This window comes from Callithrix jacchus, chromosome 22 (genome assembly GCF_049354715.1).
Source record: "Callithrix jacchus isolate 240 chromosome 22, calJac240_pri, whole genome shotgun sequence".
Lineage (NCBI taxonomy): Eukaryota > Metazoa > Chordata > Mammalia > Primates > Cebidae > Callithrix > Callithrix jacchus.
Genome location: NC_133523.1, coordinates 44,717,328 through 44,742,683, shown reverse-complemented (window position 1 = coordinate 44,742,683; position 25,356 = coordinate 44,717,328). Strand labels below are relative to the sequence as shown.

General features: G+C 42.3%; 2 long non-coding RNA genes across 2 annotated transcripts in view; one reads left to right on the top strand and one right to left on the bottom strand.

The window, feature by feature from the left end:
* The first annotated feature begins 2,904 nt into the window (after nt 1-2,904).
* Nucleotides 2,905-24,499, top strand: LOC103790798 (uncharacterized). Its single transcript, XR_617074.4, has 3 exons — nt 2,905-3,307; nt 21,693-21,754; nt 22,670-24,499. It is a non-coding gene; the product is annotated as an uncharacterized LOC103790798 (long non-coding RNA).
* LOC118150272 (uncharacterized) overlaps nt 5,520-25,356 on the bottom strand; it is a 53,626-nt gene continuing 33,789 nt past the window's right edge. Inside the window, exons 2-4 of the long non-coding RNA XR_004738335.3 lie at nt 20,913-21,105; nt 18,547-18,611; nt 5,520-13,489 (exon numbers count right to left, since the gene is read on the bottom strand). This is a non-coding gene — a long non-coding RNA (uncharacterized LOC118150272). The remainder of the gene's footprint in view (nt 13,490-18,546; nt 18,612-20,912; nt 21,106-25,356) is intronic.

The following is a 25,356-nucleotide window of genomic DNA, read 5'->3' as shown; positions in this document are numbered from 1 at the left end:
AGCACTTTCCCCTGATTCCCACCTCCCCCCACCCCTGCCCCAACCCACCCTGTGCTCTCTGCCTCACCTACCCTGTGCTCTCTGCTCTCTGCTCTCTGAGATGTGCAGAGAGCCCCAGGATGTGGAGGTCTATGGTGGTTGATGATGTGAGAGGAATCCCATGCACCCTCTAGCCCGTTTTTTTCCTCATAACAGTAAACCATGATGCCTTCCTTTCAGATTATACAGCCACCCTCACTGGTTTACCATTTATCTATGGCTGCTTTCAACATACAACAGCACAGTTGCCATAGAGACCCTATGGCCCACAAAGCCTAAAACATTTGCTATCTGGCTGTTTACAGGAAAAGTTTACAACCCCTGCTGTAGAGTCAGGCAGTCCAGGGAAGTCACATCACTGAGACTGAAGATTGTCATCTGAGTAGAATTACAAGGCCAGGCACGGTGACTGTGCCTGTAATACCAGCACTCTGGGATCACTTGAGGCCAGGAGTTTGAGACCAGCCTGGCCAATATGATGAAACACCATCTTTACTAAAAATACAAAACTTAGCCAGGTGTGGTGGCGCATGCCTGTAATCCCAGCTACCTAGCTGGGTGAGGCAGGAGAATCACCTGAACCCAGGAGGTGGTTACAGTGATATTGGTTACAGTGAACCAAGATCATGCCACTGCACTCCAGCCTGGGTGACAGAGTGAGACTCCATCTCAAAAAAAAAGAATTACACTAGTACCCAACTCATATATAACATATATCTTGCCTTTTACACTAGTATGAGAGTTGAGAATAATATTTTTATTTTATTTATTTTAATATTTTATTATTATGAGAATAATAATATTTTTGAGCACATACTATGTACCAGAAGCTGTTCTAAATTCTTGGGGGTGTTGTTAATTCAATTTGACTTCACATAAATCCTATGAGGCCGGCATTGCTATTGTCTTCATTTTATGACGAACAAACTGAGATGAGGCATGGCACATCGCAGACCCTGTGGATTTTTTTTTTTCCCTGACACTCTGGCTGGCAGTGATTGAAACTGAGCTTTCAAGGCTCTTAACACTTTCAAGTGACCTCTGTGAGGTCACTGTTAAGTCTCATCGTGGGCCACTCTGTTCATCTGTGTGTGTTGGTTCATTTGTTAAATTTATTTCCTGAGGTCTCCTTGTGCCAGGTTAGCCCTGGGCTGGGTTCAGGTAACACAAATGAATCGGACTTGCTTACTGTCCTCTGAGCATCTCCCACCCCCCACCCTGCCCTGCTGGTGGGGAGATAGGGACTTAGTACAGGGCGATAAAGCTTGACAGGGAAGTGTTAAGGGCCTTGAAAGCCTGAGCCAGAGGACACAGCTAACCTCACCCAGATTCCTAGCCCACTGAAACTGTGAGGGAAAAACAACATTTATTGTTTATTAAGCTGCTAAACTTGGGGCGATTTTTACCCAACAATAGGTAACGAATACAAGGATATTGCTTATTACTCAAAATCACTATATAAAGCCCCTGAAAAATGGAAAGCTGAACTAGGGAAACACTGAGAGTGTCCAAGAACACTGTTTCTTCTTAGATACAGTGAGAAAAGCACATACATGTTTCTTCCTTTTAGTTTTGGCCACCAGGAAGCTCAGAGCCAAATGTATGACACAATTTTAATAATTGTGTAAGCTCCTATAACCTGCTTATCTGTGTTCTTATTCCTGGACTTTCATTTTATTCTGACTATTTTCTCTCTCTCTCTCTCTTTTTTTTTTGAAACAAGATGGAGTTTCTCTTCTGTTGCCCAGGCTGAAGTGCAGTGGTGTGATCTCGGCTCACTGCAAACTCCGCCTGCCAGGTTCAAGGGATTCTCCTGCCTCAGCCTCTCGAGTAGCAGCTGGGATCACAGTCATGTGCCACCACATGTGACTAATTTTGTATTTTTAGTAGAGACAGGGTTTCTCCATGTTGGTCAGACTGGTCTTGAATGAACTCCTGACCTCAGGTGATCCGCCTGCCTCTGCCTCCCAAAGTGCTGGGATTACAGGCATGAGCCACCGATCTTGGGCCTGACTTTACCTTTTCTTGGTACTGATTTTATTAGCTCATCTATATTTTTCTGTATTATATGAATTATGGTAAGCCACCTCAGATTCAACTTACAGAGAAGCAAGGCATTCATAAATTTGTTTTTTGTTTTGTTGTTTTTTTGAGACTCTCACTCTATGGCCCTGGATGGTGCAGTGGCGCGATCTCGGCTCACTGCAACCTCCGCCTCCCAGGTTCAAGTGATTCTCGTGCCTCAGCCTCCCAAGTAGCTGGGATTACAGGCATGCACCACCATGCCTGTAATCAAAATTTTTAAAAGTAAAAATTTTTTATTTTTATTTTTAGAAGAGAAGGGGGTTTCATCATGTAGGCCAGGCTAGGTCTCAAACTCCTGACCTCAAGTGATCCACCTGTCTCGGCCTCCCAAAGTGTTGGGATTGCAGGCGTGAACCACCGAACCCAGCCCATGAATCATTTTTAAAAAATAGTTTTAAAATTTAAAACATAGTTTTGCACATTAAAAAAAAAAAAAAGTTTTGCACATTTTGAACACAGAGTTCCCGGAGGTGGCGGTGGGACGATCAGGTCATAGGGGGGTGGCTCAGGAACCCCAAGCATTGGCCAGGGGTGATTTGGATTGGGTGAGAAATATCAAGTGATAATGACGAAAAGGGAAAAAGGATGGCAACTGATTGCCATCCACAGAGGGATGGGCCGGCTGAGGGCTCGCCCAGTCACCCACAGTGGGATCCTTGCATCGTGTGACTGGCAACAGCTCCCCTGCATCCCTCGTCCATCCCGCCCGGTCCCGCCCCTCACGCCGGGCCCCGCCCCTTCACGGGCCCCGCTCTTCACGCACGCCGCGACGCGACGCCCGTTTCCGCCGGCGGGCAGCCTAGGCGGTTGCGTCCTCGGCGTCTTCCTCCCGCTCCCGCTAACTCCTTCTCTGCTCCGCCCGCCTCACTCCTTTCGGGGCGGTTGGGCCACGAGCCTGTGGGGCTAGGCCCGGAGCCAGTAACGGAGCCTATGGGGCCCGGACGGGCTGCAGCGGCTGTGGAGGCGGAAGGAGGCGGTGGCAGCAGAGGAGGGAAGATGGCGGCGCCCGTCTTGCCGAGAGTGTCGGTGCCGCCGTGGGAGCGGGTGGCCTAGTACGCCGGGTGCGGTTACTGCTCTCCATCTACGCCGACCATGTGGAGCGGGAGAAGGAGCGGGACCTCGAGCTCTGGGCCCTCTTCAATCTGGAGCCCTAGGTGAAGTGCTCCACCGCCCTTGCCTCCAGGTAGCTGGCGTTGGGGAGTGGGCCGGGGCGGCCGCGCGGGGCGAGGGCGGAGGCTGGGGGTGGGGAGCGCGAGGCTGGAACTCGGGCCTGGGGGCGGCGGGGACCGGGCCGCGGGGGAACGGACGGGGTCCGGGTCGGGCGGGGGGCTGGGGCTCGGCGCTCCTGCCCCAGGGGCGGCCCGAACCCAGGCCGCGCTGCGAAGGTGGCGGGGCCTCGAGGCTTCCAGGGAGGGTTGAGGTGACAGTACAGCTGGGAGGCCGGGATGGTCGGGGTGCGGTCGGGAGGGCGGGGACCGTGCCGGGCTGGAGCAGGAGGGTCTGAGGAGGGTGGGTCCCGGCTGGCCTGACAGGTTTTCTGGTTCTTAGGAGGCGGGCAGGGTGTGTGGGACCCTGTCCGCCGCACCCGCGAGGCCAGCGGCCACCTCTTGTCCCCCCATAGCTGCAGTCGAGGGTTGGGGGCCGGCGCGGACTCAGGGGGCTTGCGTTTCCCCGTGTCTTCCTGGTGCTAGGACAGGTGTTTCCGCGGTCAGGCCTGTGTACTCCAGCGCTAGTGAGAATTTGTAGACTTACTGGGACAGTGACATTTGCGGGCAAACAGGAATTTGACCCTACTCCGAAAGAAGATAGTGACACTTAACATATTTGATTTCTTGGGTTTCCCTTGTATATTCAGTGTGCCGGGAGGAGGAAATGGTCTGAGTTTCAGTATGTTATGCGTATGGTGGTGTTTCAGGCATTGGGATGACCTTTAAACGTTGTTGGTTAATATAATAGGATACCCACAACAGATTAAAAGCACACGCTTTGCTAAACTTGAGCGATTCGTTTGTGTTACTGATCATTTTAGTTTTTTTTTTTTTTATGTTGTAACTGGTCTGTTACGTTTTATTTTAACGCATTACATTTTCCTAGGCAAGTTACTTTGAAAAAGGGGGAATTTACATTTTAAAGGTGGCTGCTTTTTTTGTTTGTTTTGGGGGGGGTTAAAAACAGGTCGAAGGAATGATTTCAGAATTGATAGGTTACGATTTTAATAGAGACTGTGTCTAATATTTAGATGTTTGTTAACAGTGGTCACGTCTGAGCAATTTCTTCCCCTCCTGTTGATTGGTAAATTGGTGTGTAGACAGAAATATATAGCTCACTAGTTTATTTCGACTCTCATATTGTTGATTACATGAACAAGGTAGCGCTGGCGTTTGTCTTGTTATTGGTTACGAACTTCAGGGTGCGGATCTTTCCACTTAGCCTTCTCATGGACCAGATTCATTTGCTCTTAAACCAAAATCCTGTAGCGTTTTACAGGGGAAATAATTATCACATGGCCAAATGAAACATTTTGAAAATGAAATAAAAATGTAGGTATGAGTTTACAGGGGAAAATACATAGATGTGACAAAAAGCTCACATTTGTTGTTGGTGGTTATTCTGAACCAAGTTAATAGGCTGATTAGACTCTCAGATACCCTTTGAGAAACACTGAGCGTCTTTTATGCAAAATTTTTGTTATTTCCGCTTTGGGAGAGGACTTTCAAACTCCTAAGTACCTTCCACCTGAAGTTATTTGAATGAATTAATATATAAGGAAAACATGCAGCAGCACATTTCAAGTATTTAAGAAACAAGAAGAATTAAAATTACTTTTGGTCCTATGTTAATATGGAATTTAAGCAGAATTATGATGAATTTAAAATTTTTTTTTGAAAGTAGTCTAAAATAAATGGAACTTTTAACATTGGGACATGGAAGGAGTACTTTACTGTTTGCTTAAGTTCTTAAAAGTGACTTTCTTTAGAGAAGAGAGTTTTGAACGGTTTCATATGCATACACTCTAGATATTCTCATAGTTCTATATCCTGCAAGAGCTGAATGTTTGTGCATCATAAAACATCAAGAAGTGTATTAAAAGTATATATAAGTACATGTAAGACTAAAGGTAACTGGATCTCTTTATAGTTTTAAATGTGAATTTATTATGTTGTGACTGAAAGTGTTGTTTCATGTGTAGCTGTGGACATCAAACAGTTTAACTTAGATGCTTGTTAAAGGATAGGTAAAAATAAGATATGCTAATAAGAGTAAATAACTTACTTGCTATCTATACAGTGAAATTATTTTAAGAAATTTCTTCAGTTTGATCAGCCTTTTTATAAACTACTTGTAAAAATCAAGTAGTTTATAAACTATTCATTTAATAAATGAATTTGCAGGTCTCAACATATTTTGGAAATAGTTTATAAACAGGCTGATCAAAATCACATATGTATATATATATAATCACATATATAGACTAATTTTCTTTTGGAAGTAGGTAGACAAGATTGAAAGTCTTTATTTTGTCAAGCTGAAAGAGACTTTAAATGAAAGCTGATTATTGGACACCTCAAGTTAGTTTCTTTTGAGTAGTGATTACTGTGTAGCAGTACTACTCAAAGAGGTGACTCTTAGGAAAAGAAAGTTTGAGCCCAGGCCGGGCGCGGTGGCTCATGCCCGTAATACCAGCACTTTGGGAGGCCGAGGTGGGTGGATCACCTGAGGTCGGGAGTTCAAGACCAGCCTGACCAACATGGAGAAACCCCATCTCTACTAAAAATACAAAATTAGCTGGTGCATACCTGTAATTTCAGCTACTCGGGAAGCTGAGGAGAATCACTTGAACCTGGGAGGCAGAGCTTGTGGTGAGCCGAGATCCCACCACTGCACTCCAGCCTGGTCAACAAGAGTGAAACTCCATCTCAAAAAAAAAAAAAGTTTGAGCCCAGAGAAAAGTTAACAGATGAAAAAAGATTCTGAAGAGAGTCCTCTTCCAGGATCCAGTGTCAGCACATGGTTTTGGATCGCTTATACTCAAATTGATTCTTATTTCACAATCCCCAAATGTCCTAATCCAAACAGAATAAGATAGAGGTTAAAGACAGAATCTTGAGGGGCATGTGTTATCTTTGTGTAAAGTCCCCTATTATTTTGGGGCCATAATGATGTAAAGGGCCAGACTTTTAGATTTCTAAAGAAATATTTTCCCAAAATTAGGAGGCTACAATAGAAATGCTTTTTTTTTTCTTTTGAGACAGAGTCTGGCTCTCTCACCAGGCTGGAGTGCAGTGGCATGTTCTCAGCCCACTGCAGGCTCTGCCTCCCGGGTTCAAGTGGTTTTCCTGTGTCAGCTTCCTGAGTAGCTGGGATTACAGGTATGTGCCACCACTCCCAGCTAATTTTTGTATTTTTAGTAGAGACAGGGTTTCACCATGTTGGCCAGGACGGTCTTGATCTCTTGACCTCGTGAGCCACCGTGTCTGGCCTGATTTTTTATTTCTACCAGGTACAGCCAATAAAAACGACACACCACTGTCTCGTGTCACCATCATTTCATTTAACAAAAGGATATTTTTACCCAAACAATTGGAAAGAACAGAATCTTTTTTTTTTGAAAGAAAAAAAGGAGAGAAGGAGAGGAAGAAAGAGGAAGAAAAAGAGGGAGAGAGAATAGGAATCTCTCACAATAAATTTTATTTTTTGTTTTTTTGAGATGGAGTCTTGCTCTGTCGCCAGGTTGGAGTGTGGTGGGACAATTCATCTTGGCTCACTGCAACCTCTGTCTCCTTGGTTCGAGCGATTCTCCTTCCTCAGCATCCTGAGTAGCTGGGACTACAGGTGTGTGCCACCATGCTCAGCTAATTTTTGTATTTGTAGTAGACACGGTGTTTCACCATGTTAGCCAGGGCGGTCTTGATCTCTTGACCTCGTGATCTGCCCACCTTGGCCTCCCAAAGTGCTAAGATTACAGGCATGAGCCACTGCACCCAGCCAGAATAAAAGATCTTTAAATGGAATCATTTAGTTATATTGAAAACTTTACTTTTGGACCAGCCTGGCTAACATGATGAAGCCCTGTCTCTACTAATAATATAAAGTTAGCTGGGCATAGTGTTATGCACCAGTAATCCCAGCTACTCTGAAGGCAGAAACAGGAGAATCACTTGAACCCAGGAGGCAAAGGTTGCAGTAAGCGGAGATGGTGCCATTGCACTCCAGCTGGGCTACAAGAGTGAAACTCCGTCTCAGAAAAAAAAAAAAAAGTTTACTTTTATGTCCTTACTTTTCCCCATTTCCCCATAAATCAATGAAAATTCTGCTGCAAACTTAAACCAGCCTGCCAGCTAACATTGTTAGCCCCCCCTGCCCCCTTGGTTTGGTATTCTGAGCTCAAAACTAAGGGATGGGGGGGCTTCCAGCTCTCCCAGGTCTTAAACTTGTGGCCTTATCTTCATGGTGCCTCAATTTCTTATGTTAAATAGGGATTTTTACACCTCCTTAGGGCCTGGCTCACACTTGTAATCCCAGCACTTTGGGAGGCTGACACATGGCAGATCTCTTGAGCTCAGGAGTTTCAGACCAGCCTGGGCAACAGGGCAAAACTCTTTCTCTACAAAAAATACAAAAATTAAGCGGACATGATAACACATGCCTTTGATTCCAGCTTCTTGGGAGGCCAAGGTATGAGGATCACTTGAGCTGGGGAGGCTGAGGTCACTGTGGAGTGAGCCGTGATGGTGCTATTGCACTCCAGCCTGGGTGGGAGAGAGAGAACCTGTCTCAAAAAACAAACAAACCTACTTTCCCAGATGAATGTTAGGATGAAAAGTGATTACATATATGTTCCTGAAATAAAGTCTGTCCTCAATTATAGCTGTTACCATTGATAGGATATGTTACTTTTTTTTTTCAGTGTTTGATAATAAATGCCTGTAAGTATAATCAGTTTCTTGTATATAGTCATTTATATGTTTAAACATTCATTGTTCTAATGTATTTTTATTGCTGACTTCGTTGCACAGCCTAAAGATGTGTTCATTTAAAATACTTTTGAAGTTGTGCAAGAGAAACTAATATGCAGTATATTCTTTTTTTTTGAGATGGAGTCTTACTCTGTCACCCAGGCTGGAGTGCAGTGGTGCAATCCTGGCTCACTGGAACCCCCGCCTCCCAGGTTCAAGCAATTCTCTTGCCTCAGTCTCCCAAGCAGCTGGGATTACAGACCCACCACCATGCCTGGCTAGTTTTTGTGTTTTTAGTAGAGACAGGGTCTCACCATGTTGGCCAGGCTGGTCTTGAACTGCTGACCTCAGGTGATCTGCCTGCCTCAGCCTCCCAAAGTGCTGAGATTACAGGCAGCAGCCACCGCGTCCAGCCCTAATATGCAGAATATTGTATGTAGGTATTTCCTATATATTAGCCACCTCTTAAGAAAGGTTTCTATGTAAGAATAGTACAAATGATCCGGAAAGGTTAATAGGCTTGGCGAATTTATGTTTCTTAACACTGTAAAAGTAGTCTGGTTGTCCTATGGTACATGCATAGGCCATACACCATAGGACCCCTATTTCTACCAAAATCCTGGCATACTCAAGTCCCTGCTGTGGGTCCTGCAGATCCTGGGTATGTGACAAGTTAGGCCTCCATATATGCAGTGCATATATGCATATGTGCATTTGGCTGAAAAAGATCCACATATGAATGTGCCCATGCAGCTCGAACCTGTGTTGTTCAAGGGTCCACTGTATTTGAAAATGAAGTCCACAAAAAAAGTTGCCTTGTTTTACAAAATGTTGGATTACTACCTCTATCGTATCTTAAAAAAAAAAAAAAAAAAAGTACCGTCTATTTACTACCCCAATGAGATAATAAAACTTTTAGAATAGAACCTAGGGCCAGGTATGGTTTGCAGCTGTAATCCCAGCACTTTGGGAGGCTGAGGTGGGTAGATCACCTGAGGCCAGGAGTTTGAGACCAGCCTGCCCAACATGGTGAAACCCCGTCTCTACTAAAAATATAAAAACTACCTGGGTGTGGTGGTGTGGGCCTGTAATCCCAGCTACTCCTGAGGCTGAGGCAGGAGAATCACTTAAACCCTGGAGGAAGAGGCTGCAGTGAGCGGAGTTCACGCCACTGCACTCCAGCCTGGACAACAAGAGTGAAACTCCGTCTCAAAAAGAAAAAAAAAAAATAGCCAGACATGGTGGTAGGGGCCTGTAATAGCTACTCGGGAGACTGAGGCAGGAGAATCACTTAACCCAGGAGGTGAAGGCTGCAGTGAGCCGAGATCACACCATTGCACTCCAGCCTGGACAACAAGAAAAAAAAAAATAGACCCTTGAAGTGTTTATTGCTCGTTGCTTTGTCTGAGACTCAGAGGTTAAGCGATTTGCCCAAGATAACACAGGTAGTAGCAAATTGAGACTTCACACCTGGCTTCCAGAGTCCTTATTTAGAGTCACCTCTGTACCCTCATTTTAAAAATTAAATCTTGTGTAGGTAATGGCATTTGCTGCTTCAGATGTGAAAGATAACAAGGCATGTACAGTGAAAAGTTCATATCCCTTCACCCAGACAGTTCTCCCTGTCAATAGGCCGCCATGAAACTTTTCAGAGCCATTTGACACATAGACAAACATCCATATGACTGTATTATTCCTCCCCTCTTTGTTTTTTTAACAGGGGAGTGTCATGTATATGTTCTCATAGATAGCCTGCTCTGGCTTGGCATTTGCTCCATTACTCCCGTACTTTAAATGCTTGCATTTTAGTGAAATGTTAATAGCTGCTAGGACATAAAAGAGAATTTGTTCTAGTAGTTTTGACTAACCAAGATGAATTTAATAAATGAAATTCTTAACACTGTCATTATTTCTTGGTATGGAAATTTTAGAAGCAGGTTAAACTGAAAAGGGTCCAGGAGGAACAGAGAAATATCACAAAGAAGTGAATCTGGACTGTAGTAGAGATAAATGTTAATACTTACAGGTAATACTATGTGCTAGGCAGTGGTCTAAGTACTTTACATATATTATTAAAGTCTCAAAAAAGTTCCATGAGGCAGGTAGCTTTTATCGCCATTTTACAGATGAGTAAACTGAGCCACACAAACTGACTAACACTTGATCCAGGTAGTACAGTGGCAGCGGCCTGATTCTAACCCAAGCAGTCTGGCTCAAGAGTACAAGTGCTTTACCACTATTTAGTTCTGTCTTCCCGTCTTCTTTTCTTTACTTTTTCTTCCTTTCCCTCTTTCTCTCTGTCCTTCCCTCTCTTTCCCTTTCCTTCCTTCCCCTCCTCTCCTCTCCTTTTTCCTTCCTTCCCTTCCTTTTTTTTCTTTTCTTCCCTTTATTTTTTGAGACACTGTCTCACTCTGTCTCCCCAGGCTGAGTGCAGTGGTGCATTCATGGCTCACTGCAGCCTCAACCTCCCCACATCAAATAATCCATCCACCTCAGCTTCCCAAGGAGCTGGGTCTACAGTTGCACACCCCACCATGCCTGGCTCATTTTTTATGTTTTTCGTAGTGACAAGGTCTTACTTTATTGCCTGGGCTGGTCTCAAACTCCTGGCCTCAAGCGATCCTCCCACCTTGGCCTTTCGCCTCCCAAACTGCTGGGATTACAGCTGTGAGCCACTGCAACCAGCCTTTTACTACCTCTTCAAATTCCATTTAGATTTAATGTTGTTAGAGCGATAACCATATCAACCAGATTTTTAAATTGCAACGAAAAGAATGCTGCCATTTTTGGTATCTATATGACAAAAATATGTGTTAGTATCTATATGACAAAAATATAGATTTTACCTGTTTAGAGCACTCTTTGGAAAGGCAGGGAAATTACTGTGAAGGTATTGGTGTTCGAGAAGTTCGTTCCTGGAGTGTTTGCCTTGTAAACCTGAAGGTGTGAGGACTTCGTTTGTCACACCCAGTTAGCTAACAGATGGGCAATGGGGGTGAGCTATCCAGAAGACTTAGCCAGTTAGCCTAGGGAGGAAGGAGATAGGGAATCTAGGCACCTGGAGGGAGGGAGAGGGAGAAGAGTTTGTTTGAATCTGTCCCAGGTTGGGGTAGCTTTCTGAGGGAGGCCTTGTCATGTGGACCTGCCGCACATAGGGAGAATTGGACCTGAGGTGTGGTGCTAGCTAAAGCACCACCCAGATCTGGAAATTTAAGAGGAGTTCATTTCTTCGATCATTAGGAAGAACTTGAAAGGGTAGCAAACTGTGGTCACTTGAGAAGAGCAAGTGGTCATATTTGAATGTAACATACTCAACTGGGTTGGAAAAGAACCGGAATCTAGAGCTTGCCTGTAAAAAGTGCAAAACCAAGCGTTCTTGTAAACCATGTACTCTTGTAAACACTGATAAGATATGGCACTGAGCCCTGGGCCTTGCTCCTATAAAGTGCTTATACAGGCTGAACCCTAATCCGGAAATCCAAACTCTTAAATTTCCTGGTGAGCATTTCCTTTGAGTGTCATATTGGCACTCAGTTTTGGGATTTTGCACTTTGAGATTTAGGATGCTCTACCGGTGTGTAATGCACATAATATTCCCCAATCTGAAAAAATGGCAAATCCAAAGTATTTCTGCTCCAAAGCGTTCTGATAAGGAATAATCAACCTGTAATGGATTGTACTAGACATGTATTAGATTACCAGTTTTCAAAATTTGTATCTCAGAATCCTCGTTCTGTGTCAGTGAAACAGATTTCATACGCCTTTGATTCACATTTTAATGTTTTCAACTTAAAATGTTGTAAATGTTTATATACACTCAAGTGCATATCATGCTAAATTTTAATATATTAGGACCACTGATTTGTACTGCCAGGTTATCTCAAGAGTTATACTGAGTGAAGGCCAGGCATGGTGGCTCACGCCTATAATCCCAACACTTTGTGAGGCCAAGGCGGGTGGATCACCTGAGGTCAGCAGTTCAAGACAGCCTGACCAACATGACAAAACCATGTCTCTATAAAAAATAAATAAGCCAGGCATGGTGGCGCATGCCTGTTACCCCAGCTACTTGAGAGGCTGAGGTGAGAGAATCACTTGAACCCGGGAGGTAGAAATTGCAGTGAGCCAAGATTGTGCCTGGAAGACAGAGCAAGACTCCGTCTCAAAAAGAGAGAGAGTCAAAAGTTACATACTGTATGATTGCATTTATGTAACATTATTGAAAAAACAAGACTGCAGAGATGGAGGACAGATTTAGTGGTTGCTAGGAGTTTGGAATGGGAGGTGAGGGGTGGTGTGGTTATAAAGTGGTAGCATGAGGGAGCTGTGTAGGGATGGAACAGTTCTCTATCTCAGGTGTGATTATACAAAGCGGCAAATGTGTTAAAATTTCATACAACCACACACACATACCGCACACAAATCCTAGCATTCTCAAGGCCCATTTTGCATACAAAGCTGTTGAAACCTGAATAAACTTGGGATTGTACCAAGGTCAGTTTCCTGATGGTGACAGTGTACCAGAGTCACATAAGTTATAACATTGGAGGAATTTGGGCAAGCGTATTTGGGAACTCCCAGTGTACTTTTTTGCAAATTCCTGTGGTTTGTAATTATAGTAATTTTAAAATAAAAAGTTGGCCAGGCCTGGTGGCTTATGCCTGTAATCCCAGCACTTTGGGAGACTGAGGCAGGTGGATCACCTCCTGAGGTCAGGAGTTCGGAACCAGCCTGGCCAACGTGGTGAAACCTCATCTCTACCAAAAATGCAAAACTTAGCCAGGCGTGGTGGGGTGTGCACCTGTAGTCTCAGCCACCTGGGAGGCTGAGGCATGAAAATTGTTTGAACCTAGGATGCAGAGGTTGCAGTGAGCTGAGATCACACCACTGCACTCCAGCCTGGGCAACAGAGCAAAACTCTGTCTCAAAATAAAAAGTAAAAAAAAAAAAAAAAAACCAGCAATGCATTTAGAATATTTGAGAGAAAATAAGCAAAAGGAAGAAAATGTAAATTGTCTATAATGCTCATACCCAGGACAACAATCCCTGGAATAGTGTTTCTCACTTTGTATATAGACTTGAAACTTTTTAAATGCCATTTTAATTTTTAGGCTGGGTGGGGTGGCTCAGGCAAGGCACGGTGGCTCGTGCCTATAATCTTAGCAGTTTGGGAGGCCAAGGTGGGTGGATCATGAGGTCAAGAGATTGAGACCATCCTGGCCAACATAGTGAAATCCCTTCTCTATTAAAAATACAAAAACTAGCTGGGCGTGTTGCACGTACCTGCAGTCCCAGCTACTACTAGGGAGGCTGAGGCAGGAGAATCGCTTGAACATGAGAGGTGGAGATTGCAGTGAGCCGAGATCATGCCACTGCATTCCAGCCTGGGCGACAGAGCAAGACTGTCTCTGGGGGCGGAAAAAAAAAAAAGTCATTTTATTTTTTAATTAAAATTGTTTTTTTCTTTTCTTCCTGAGAAAGGATAAAAATGTTATTGATTAGTAAGACTGTAGTTTTATGTTGATACTTTGAAATATTAGGGTGGTGCTTGTTTGCTCCTCTAACATTATATAAGCACATTCAATACTATCAGAACTAATTGCATTATGCAATAACGTGACTGCCGTATGCATATATCAGCATTAGTACATATTGTAAAGTTTTTATTTTTTATCAAAAAGTTTACAACTACCAGGTATTCACATTCCTTAACATTATTACAGAATTAATTTAGAAATGTTCTACTTTTAAAACTTCTGGACAGGTGTAATTAAATTCTTAGATAGCATAAATGTACTATTTAAAAAACACACAGAAAACATTCTTTATCATTTGCAAAACATGCTTTATCATCTAATCCTTGTGAATCAGGTTTTTCTTGATACCATGCAATCAAAACAGAACAACTTTGACATAAGACTGCCTAGTCATCCACAATTTAAAGTTTGTGTTCATCAGAATTTTATTGTTCTCATTATACATGTTCTACATTAGAGGTTTTTTGTTTTTTTTGAGATGGAGTCTCACTCTGTTGCCCAGGCTGGAATACAGTGATGCAATCTCAGCTCACTGCATCCTCCTCCCAGCTTCAAGCATTTTCCTGCCTCAGCCTCCTGAGTAGGTGGGACTACAGGCATGGGCCACCATGCCCAGCTGTGTGTGTGTGTGTGTATTTTTAGTAGTGACATGGTTTCACCATGTTGTTCAGGCTGGTCTCGAACTCCTGACCTCAAATGATCTGCCCACTTCAGCCTCCCAAAGTGCTGTGATTACAGGCATGAGCCACCATACTCAGCCACATTTGAGCTTTAAGATACACTGATAGAATAAAATACTGCTTTAATCTGTTTCTTGTGTTACAGATCCACATGAAATTCATTTAGGAAGATGTTACTGTACTAAAATACTTAAAGCTATTGGATTATAAGTTTTATTTTGTAGTTAGCATCTCTAGGGGAATTTCAGGGACACTGTTGCTGTCTTGTGATTATTGATCCTTTTAAAAATCATTGTATTTGAGAAGTGAAGTAGTAGAAAAATCTATGACGAAATAGGGAATTAAAGCAGACAGTATACTCAGCTCCACTGTGTTTAAAGATTTTAATTAATTTCTGTACATTGTGCTAGTGGTTAAGATCGGAGACTCTAGAGTCAACCTGAGTTGAAGTCTTGGCTCCGTCACTTGCTCTCTTGTCTCAGTTTCTTCCTCCATAAAATGAGGGTAATAATAGTGTTAACTCATAGGGTTATTGTGAATATGAAGAGCACTAGTACGTGTAAACAGTCCTGGTCCCTGGCATAAAGGTACTCATAAAACATAGTTATTATTTTAGAACATGGTTGAGATCTTACTTTATGTTTTATATGTCTTTTCCTCACTTAACATACTGTGGCTGGGCACGCTGGCCATAATCCCAGCACTTTGGACGGCTGAGGTAGGTAGATCATCTGAGGTCAGGAGTTTGAGACCACCTTGGCCAACATAGTGAAACCCCATCTATTAAAAATACAAAAATTAATTCCAGCTCCTTGCGGGGCTGAGGCAGGAGAATTGCTTGAACTGGGGAGGTGGAGGTTGCAGCGAGCCAAGATTGTGCCATTGTACTCCAGCATGGGGGACAGAGTGAGACTCTGCCTCAAAAAAACAAACAAACAAACAAAAAACATATCACAACTATTTTCCCATGTTAAAAATTCCACCAGTAATGTAAGAGAATATTGGGTGCCCTGTACCCTTGCCAATATTGGGCATTCTCACTTTTTAGATATTTGCCAGTATAATATATGAAAACTGTCATGTCATTGTTTTGATTTGCATTTTCCCCAAGCATCAGTGAGGTTTAATGATTTTCACATTTTAAAAAAGTATTTTTTAATTTATAATCACCTTGTTTGATAATGAGCTGTTCATGTTTTTATTAACTGTGTTTCTTCTCCTACTTAGATAAATCTTAGAATTTTTCACATTGATTTAGACAAATGCTAGTACAAAGGTCTTTTTAAGTCTGTGAGAATTGTAATGATTTTTCTTGGTAATTTTTGTCTGTAGATCCAAGTTTAGAAGGGCATTTCCCATTCTGATACCGTGTAAATAAATATGTGTAATTTGTTAGTTTTAAAAGACATGACGTCTTTAATCCCCTGGATTGTAGTTTACTAGGTGTTACATTGTCTTCTGGATATTGTCTGTTTATACCTTTGCCCATTTTTCCCCCTTCTGGGTTGTTTTATCGTTTCTTCTTATTGCTTTATAGGAGTTCTTTAGATATCACAATGGTTAATCTTTTGTTATGTGTGTTACACATATTTTCTCCTCATTTGTTACTTGTTTTTTAATTTTGTTTATGGTGTCTTTATATAGAAGTTTTAACATGCGGTCAGATCTTTCACTTAAAAAATTCATTATTCAACTTGAAATCTTTCACTTCTTTATAGCTTTGGGTTTTTTTTTAATTGTTTAGCAAAATCTCTACCATCTGAAGTTTCTCTTTAAAGATTTTTCATATATTTTATGTGAAAGTTGTTTTCACACGGAGCTCATTTAGTTTGTGTGGAATATCCTTTTGTGTCTAGTGTGAGGGTAGGAATCCAACTTGTTCCCAAATGGATAGGCTTTTGTCTCTCTCAGTTCACTGACCTGTTCATATTTCAAATGCCACATCATCTTCCTACAGCATAAGGCCTCTTTCTGGATTCTCAGTTCTGTTCCAGTGACAGGTCTGTCTGTGTTTATTCCATTACCTCCCCTCCCCTGTGGCTTTATATCGAAGTTTGATATCTGATAGGGCAAATATGCTCGTTTTCAGATTCTTCTTAGCTATTCTCCTGAATTTACTGTTTCTGGTGAATTTTAGAATTATTTTGATGAGTTTTAAGACAAATCTCATTGAGATTATGATTACAATTGTGCTAAATTTATAGACGAATATGGGAAGCAGTCAGTTCTCACTAGCAGGTCTTTCCATCAAGGAGCATGCTGTATCTGTTTATTCTGGAGTTGCCTCTCTTATGATAATGGTTTTAACCTAGATGCTCACTGTAGCACTGTTTGTTCTAAATACGTATATTACAAAGATAGTATTAGAGTAAATTGGTTGAGGGAAAAGCCTCATATCTCTTCCTGTTTTCTTTCTTTTCACCTTTAACTTTGGGTCTGAAGAGACTTTATCATGATATATGGTGTATGTTTACTGAGGCTCTTGTAACAATTGGCAGTATAGTATGATCTCTCTTATTGTCCTTAATGATTAAGGACTATTTAATCGGGTTGATAACTGTCCTTTTATGTTATATAAGAAGGATGTTTCTAGTTGCTGAGAGTACATATTAAGATATTGCTTTTACTCTTGTTTTATTTGAAAAATGTTTCGAGGGGGTGGTTTTATTTTTTTTGAAAAAAACTCTTTGAGGTAATATGTAATTGTTGTGAAAATTTCATATATTATTTCATATAAAGAAGAAAGTGCCGTTTGAGAAGGTGAGAGGTTTCTCCAAACTTTCAGTCATTGACGTGCCTCTTTGTTACTTTGCTGTGTATTTGTATCATCTGTACTGTTAATTCATAACAGTTTTCTTAAAATTTGCTAAAGAAATCCAAAAATCCTTAGTGATAAGAGCTGTGAACTCATACATTGATGCATATTACATAAATACATAATGTTGATGTTTTATGTACATTGCTGTATGTTAAGAAATGTATAACATTGATGCATATTAAATAATGATTTATTCAAAAGAATGTATACTATATGAGAAACTGGCACAGTGAGTGGAAGTATACGTTCTGAAATCAAGGCTTCATGGTTTTAAATCCTGATTCTGCTATGTCCTCCCTCAGTGATACTAGATAATAAACTTAAGCCTCTGCTTCCATTTTATTTGTTAAATGAGGTTAGTATGCCACCTCCCTTGTTAAGGTTATTATAAAATTAAACAGCAAGTGTAGAGTCAGTCAGCAGAGCCCTAGTATATTCCTAGTATATTCCACAGATACTAGCTATTATTCAATAGAATTTGTAAATACCTTGTGTCTCCTTCAAAGCTAGTTCTCACACAAGCATCTCGGTTTTAAAGTGTTGACATAGTGTTCATTGTAAGAATATGCTATGACTTATGAAACTGTTTTGTAATTATTTGTTGTCTGCAACAAATAACAGGATTGGTTTCTAACATGTATCACCTGATTTCTCTCCCAAAGGAGTGTATTAATTTGCTGTTCTGTCAGTTTAGACTTCATGATTTAAATAGTTGGTGAGGGGCAATAGTGGGTTTAAAAATAATACTTGTTTTAGTTAACATTATTATACACTAGCCATTAAGGAACACATTAATTACTATTTGTTCTTGTTGAATCTGTGCAGTTTTCTCAGAGGTAGGTAAGCCTGCCTGTGTGAGACTAGTGAATGAGAAATTAGGGTAATTTTATAGTATTCTAGTCAGGGATCCCTGGAATATCAGAATTGTCTCCAATCTATAGCCACTGTTTTCTAGTTTATAGGGTCCATGGGAGAAAGGTTTGTTTTCCATTTATCAGTGCAAATATTTAATACAAAAGGATTGTGTATTTTATTCTTAACTAGGACGTAGGCAGCCGACTCCAGGGTAGAAGGCTGGAATGAGTTCAGCTGGTTCATGTGGAAATGCTGATTTTTTGGAATCTAGTTATTTAAGCTTAAATTGTTTCAATCTAAAGCAGACCGTGAGCTGAAACCTTTTTATCTCCCCAATTCTCAAACACACCGAGATCTTTCCCGCATTTCACTCCTTGCTTTCAGTTGCCTGGGGTCATGTAATCAGAGCAAGCCCATTTGCCCTGGCTGACTGCTGATCTGGCCTCTTCTGCTGAAGTAGTAGGTTTGGCCCTGGCTATCCCTGACAGTGGTGGGTACAGGAGGGAGTGACAACCTTGTCAACCACTTCAGTCACATGGAAGAAGGAGAAAAGTGAGCTTGATCTGTGTACTGACCTTTTAACAGTGATGCTGCCTGGTGATACACCCTATCAGCATTCTCACATCTGCATTCTTCCTTCCTGAAATCAGGAGAAAGAAAAGCTCAGGCTTGATTTCTCACCTCAAAAGACAGCACATAAAAACTTGCAGCCATTCTCAGAAGCATTGGTTTTCTGTTGGGTTGTTGCCTGTGTCAAATCAGCCAGAAAGAGGCGGAGTAACAACTGACTTGCTGAGAATTGCACACAATCCATGTCCCCCCACCCTGCTGCTCCTCCACACCTCAACCTGCAACGTGACTTCTTTCTCCTGAGAGGCTCTTTCCTCTTGCTTAATGGTTCATGACATGTTCTTCATTTTCCTCCTACCACTCTCCTTTTTTTTTTTTTTTGCTGGCTTATTCTCTTGTATTTGGCCATTAAATGATGTTCCACCAATCAGCCCTAGGCCCTTCTGTCATTCTTCTTTCCCTAAGCAGTCACAGCCATGTCCATGGCCTCACTCCTGGGTAAATCCAACATTTTCATCTCTACCCCAAGTTCTGCTGTTGAGAACTCAATCTGCTAATACCTAATTGCCTACTGGACATCTCTACTTGGGTGTCTAAAAGTATTCTAAATGCAGCATGTCCAAGATTTATTTCATATTGTTCCTCCAAAAATGCTGTTTACTATCTTAATGAAAGGCATCACCGGCCACACCCGTAATCCCAGCACTTTGGGAGGCCGAGGCAGGTGGATCACTTAAGGTCAGGAGTTCAAGACCAGCCTAGTTACCAACAGGGTCAAACCCCGTCTCTACTAAAAATACAAAAATTAGCCTAGTGTCTTGGCTGATGCTTGTAATCCCAGCTGCTTGGAAGGCTGAGGCGGGAGGATCACTTGAACCCAGGAGACGGAGGTTGAAGTGAGCCAAGATCACGCCACTGCACTCCAGCCTGGGAGACAGAGCAAGACTTGGTTTCAAAAAACAAACCAAACATACATGGTATGTTTCAGCTCACTGCACTTACACTTTCCTTGTCAGAGCTCAAAGTGTCCCTTTTTTAGCCTGCAGTGCCACTTCTGGTTGGCTCTTGGGCCTTCTAACAATCCTGTTTATGCTTAGTTTCCTTGTTCTCCAGTGTGTCAAGATGTTCTTGGCTTATCTTGCTTATTTCCTGCCCAGCCACTTTTCCAAGAAGAATGTGGACGTTTAAAACAAAGTTTCAGTGCCCTAGTCACACCCCCAAACCAGCTTAACCAGAATCCCTAATGGGGATAGGACCCAGATACAGACAGGATCTCCAGGCTGGAGTGCAGTGGTGGGATCTCAGCTCACTGCAACCTCTGCCTGCTGGATTCAAGTGATTCTCCTGCCTCAGCCTCCTGCGTAGCTGGGACTGTAGTTGTGAGCCGCAACTCTCAGCTGATTTTTGTATTTTTAGTGGAAATGGGGTTTTGCCATGTTGGCCAGGCTGGTCTCCAACTCCTGACCTCAAGTGATCCACTCACCTTGGCCTCCCAAAGTCCTGGGATTACAGGTGTGAACCACCACACCCTGCCAGGATACAGTATTTTTTAAAAAGCACATCCAGCCTTGGATGGAAAACCACTTGAGGAGAGTATGGTGCCTTATTGGGCTCTGTAAATGCCTTGTCTCTGCACAAGGCTGGAACTTTGAGTGGAGGCCTTGGCTAAAGCTCTCATTGCTACATGGCGACCTTTCTTCCCTCTCCTGCTTAAAGCTTATGTTTCCGAGTTTTGACCTGAATGCATCTGTACTGAAAGCCAGGCTTGGTCTGTCATCCTAGGACTCTGTGTCGGTTCCTTCCCTTGCCTGTAAGTTGAGTTGGGACTCATCTTTGTGCCTCTGGGAAATAAGTTCCTTGCTGGCTTGCTTAGAGTTTCTCAGTACTTTCCCTTGCCCTTAGAATGAATTCCAAAATATGTGGCCTGCAGTGTAGACTGCTCAGGCCCCCTCTTGGTTCCTGGAGTCTGCCATGCTTCCTTTTACCACCAGGTCTTTGCACGTGCTGTTGTCTGCTGGGAATGCCTTGCCTTTCCTCGTCACTGAGTTCTCCTCTACTCATCTTTCAGGCACCAGCTTGACTGTCTTCCAAGCCTTCTCTGACCTTGGTACCAGATTAGCCCCTGTGTGCTGACTTTGTCACATTGGTAATATTTCTCTACCTTTAGGACACATATCAAGGCCTAGAAGTCACAGTTTTGCATTTGTTAATGTAATCATTTGATGCATGTCTCTTCTCTGGAGCCTGACTCTTTGGGGCTCACGTCCTGTCTCCACCACTTTTAGCTGTGGGACCTTGAACAAATCATTTCATCTCCAGTCCCCAGTTGCTTTTAACTGCAAAATAGAGATGATATAATACTTTAACCTACCTTGTGAGGTGGGGATGAAGATTAAACAGGGTAATTTGTGTAAAGCACGTAGAGAGCTAGCTATTAGTAGAGCATCTTGGCAGATATTACTGATGATTACTGCGGTGGACCACAAGCTCCTTACAGGCAGGGGCCATTTCTGTTTAGATTTGTATGTAGGCTGCTTGGTACGTGGATGGTGCTCAGGAAATATCTGTTGGATTAATGAATAAAATGGAGTTAATAGTAATACCATGTTTATAGAATTCCATGAGGACATAAAATAATGCAAGTGTATAAGTTCTTGGTAGCGTGTCGAGCTCATAGTAGATGGTCAATAAATATTCAATGCCTGAATGAGGAAAGTGGGGACAATAGTAATACCTACCAGCTTATGAGGTTGTCGTGGGGATCTAAGGTAACCCGGTAATACCTTGTAGAGTACCTAGCACATAGTAGGTGCTCGGAAAATATTTGTTGAATGAGTGAAGTGGGGATGATGGTAACACCAGCTCCTAGGGTTGCTGCAGGGATAGAAGATGAGGCAGAGGTTGATAGCTTGTTATATTGTGGTTGTGCCTGGTAGACACTGTTGAGTGAAATGAGAGGAGCTGCTATGAGTTTCTTTCTCCTGGGGCTTAGGAGAGAATCCTTTCGGGGTGCAGAATGGTATGGAGTGAACACTGGTCCTCTTGAAGAAAAAATGGGCAGCTGACTACTCCTTGCCAAGCTCTGGCCTGGATGAAAAGTTGAATCTTTCCTTTCCCTCTTCCTCCCTAACCTGTTCTTTCTTTCCCCTAGAATCCTTGCCCAGAGTCCAGTGCCTCCTTCCTGTCCAGGACCACCTTCTGGTGCATCACAAGGTAAGTAAGGCTGGGCCCCCAAGACCTCAGGGAGGTAGTAGGGAAATGAATGAATGAATGAACATGCTGAGCTCCCCACTTGCCTTCTCTCTCCTTCACTCTTCTGCAGAGTTGTCTTGAATCTGCCTGTGCTGGCCATGTAGTCTCAGAGACACCAACTCTGTCCCCCAGGTCCATCACCTTACCTTGAGTGTGATAAACACATGAGCAGCTTAAATCTCTGCAGAAGGCTTGGCCTGGGACAGCCACACACTGGACTGCTCTTGCTTTAGCTTCAGATTTGGGTTTTCATTTTGTATTTCTTGCCTAGACATCATGTTCAATCTAACAGATTTGGGTTTTTTTAATATTAGGTATAGTTATTATTGACTTTGTTCCCCTCCTGTCCCCTACTCCTTAGAAAAATAATACTGTCTCACCATAGGAAACATGGGCTAAAAAAACATTTACAGATTAGTAGTAAGGAAACACTCAGAGGCAACCACTGTCACCATTTTAGTATGCCTCCTTCTGGTCTTTTCTTTTTGAGATGGAGTCTCACTCTGTCTCCCAGGCTGGAGTGTAGTGGTGTGATCTCAGCTCACTACCTACAACCTCTGCCTCCTGGGTTCAAGTGATTCTCCTGCTTCAGTCTTCCAGGTAGCTAGGATTACAGGCGTGTGCCATCATGCCTGGCTAAATTTTGTATTTTTATTAGAGACAGGGTTTTGCCATGTTGGCCTTGAACTCCTGACCTCAGGTGACCCACCCATATCAAAGTGCTGGGATTACAAGTGTGAGCCACCACGCCCAGCCGCCTTGTGGTTTTCTTTTTGTACATCTTTTTCTGCCCATTGTCAGCATCTTATTGGGGGTTATTTGAAGAATCTTTCTTTCACCCTAATATGCGTCATCTTTTTGTTTTTTTGGAAACAGGCTTTCGCTCTGTCCGATGGAATAGAAGAGAGGCCTCAGAAGTAATGCCACACATCTACAACCATCTGAGTTTTCACAAACCTGACAAAAGCAGTGGGGAAAGGATTCTCTATTTAATAAATGGTGTTGGGAAAACTGGCTGGCCAGCTGCAGAAAGCTGAAACTGCATCCCTTCCTTACACCTTATACACAAATTAACTCCACATGGATTAAATATTTAAACATAAGACCTAACACCATAAAAACCCTAGAAGAAAACCTAGGCAGTACCATTCAGGACACAGGCATAGGAAGAACTTCATGACTAAAACACCAAAAGCAATGGCAACAAAAGCCAAAATAGACAAGTGGGATGTCATTAAACTCCAGAGCTTCTGCACAGCAAAAGAAACAGTCATTAGAGTGAACTGGCAACCAACAGAATGGGGAAAATTTTTGCAATCTACCCACCTGACAAAGGGCTAATATCCAGAATCTTACAAGAAAATACAACCCCATCAAAAAGTGGGCAGATATGAACAGACGCTTCTCAAAAGAAGACATTTATGCAGCCAACAAACATGAAAAACAGCTCATCACTGGTCATTACAGAAATGCAAATCAAAATCGCATTGAGATACCATGTCATGCCAGTTAGAATGACGATCACTAAAAAATCAGGAGACAACAGATGCTGGAGAGGATGTGGACGAACAGGAACGCATTTGCACTGTAGCAGTAGTGTAGGTTAGTCCAGCCACTGTGGAAGACAGTGTGGCAATTCCTCAAGGATATAGACCTAGCTATCCCATTACTGAGTATATACTCAAAGGATTATAAATCATTCTATTATAAAGACACATGCACAGGTATGTTCATTGCGGCCCTGTTTACAATAGCAAAGAGTTGGAACCAACCCAAATGCCCATCAATTACAGACTGCATAAAGAAAATGTGGCACATACACACCATGGAATACTATGCAGCCATAAAAAAGGATAAGTTTATGTCCTTTGCAGGGACATGGATGAAACTAGAAACCATCATTCTCAGAAAACTGGCACAAGAACAGAAAACCACTGCCTATTCTCATCAGTGGGTGTTGAACAATAACACAGGACACAGGGAGGGGAACATCATACACCAGGGCCTGTCGGGAGGAGAGGAGGTTAAGGGAGGGATAGCGGGGGTTTGGGGATTGGGGAGGGTAACAGGAGAAATACCTAATGTAGATGATGGGGATGGATGCAGCAAACCACCATAGAACATACCTGCACGTTCTGCCTATGTACCTGAGAACTTAGTATAATAAAAATAAGATGCAGTCTTGTTGTGCTGCCCAGGTGGTTCTCAACTGGGCTCAAGCAACCCCAAACTCCCAAGCAGCTGGGACTATAGGTGTATATCACCACACCCAGCTATTTTTTCTACAATTTTTCATACTAGTCTCACTACAGAACCAGTAATATAAGTAGAGGAACAATCTCTCCTACCAAGTATATAATACCCAAGTAATAAGTGTCCAGGAGAAACAACTCAATGCTATTTGTTGTACAGTTTTTCAACTGACAGGTGCCAGGGAGATTCCATGATTCCCACAAGTAATTTGTTCCACTGAGGGTTTATACTGGCAAAAATACAGATGTCACACTAGTACGACTTAAAAGTCAAAGTATTAGTATTTGTCTAATTAAACCTTAACCAGATTTCATATTTTCTCTACTGGAGAAAGCATTTCCTAATGTGTTGCTCTGTATCTTCCAGTCCATTTTTGTTCAGCCCCCACCCTGTCACAGTACTTATCAATCTTTTGTTAGTTACCAATGTTAAATACATTTTTTTCATCAACTAGACAGATGTCTATGGTTTTCTCTGACCAACTTTCCATAACCATCTTAATAACTAAACCACTGCTAAATTTTAAAAGTAAATACTATGCAAAAGTTGAGAGAATATTTGACACGAGACCACTTTGCCTTGGTAGCAACAGGCCGTCGTCATCTGGTTTAGGGCATGAATCCACACACAGTTTTGGAAAATGCTGTAGAGCAAAAATATACAATAAAAATGATCAAGTTGATTTTTTTTTTTACAAATTTTTTAACTGCCAGTTCATATTCAGCTTCCCCCTCCAAGAAACAAGAATACAGTCTCAGAAAAGGTCAGCCATCTGTGTATTAAGTAACATTTGATACAATTAAAATATGGCCTGTGTTCTAAAAATAGATTTTGGTTACCTATTTCTGCCTCCAGCTGTCTAAGGCTATAAAATATTCAATGAAAACTGACCTTGAGCTCCATAACAAAAAGTGACAGCCAGTATATTGGCAGTGCTTGACAATACTGTACCCTCACAAATTATCTGTCCTGCAGCAGGACATGAAATTCAATTAAAGGAACCTTATGACCTAAAACAAGGTAGAAAGATCCACTGTCTCTTGTCCTTCATCTGTCTCTGGTTAAAAGACTAATCTGTGTCACTTCAAAATGGCAATCTTGATTCCTCAGCACGAAAACCACTTAAGTTCCCAGTGCTTTCCTTTGTCCTCAAAGAGTAAGTACAGAGAATCCCCTGCTACATTTGTAATCCCAACTACTTGAGAGACCCAGAAGTTTGAGACCAGTTTGGAAAACAGCAAGACTCTACCTTCATAAAAAAAATTATGCACACTTGTGTGCATGCTTTATTTCTTTAAACTTTAGGACTG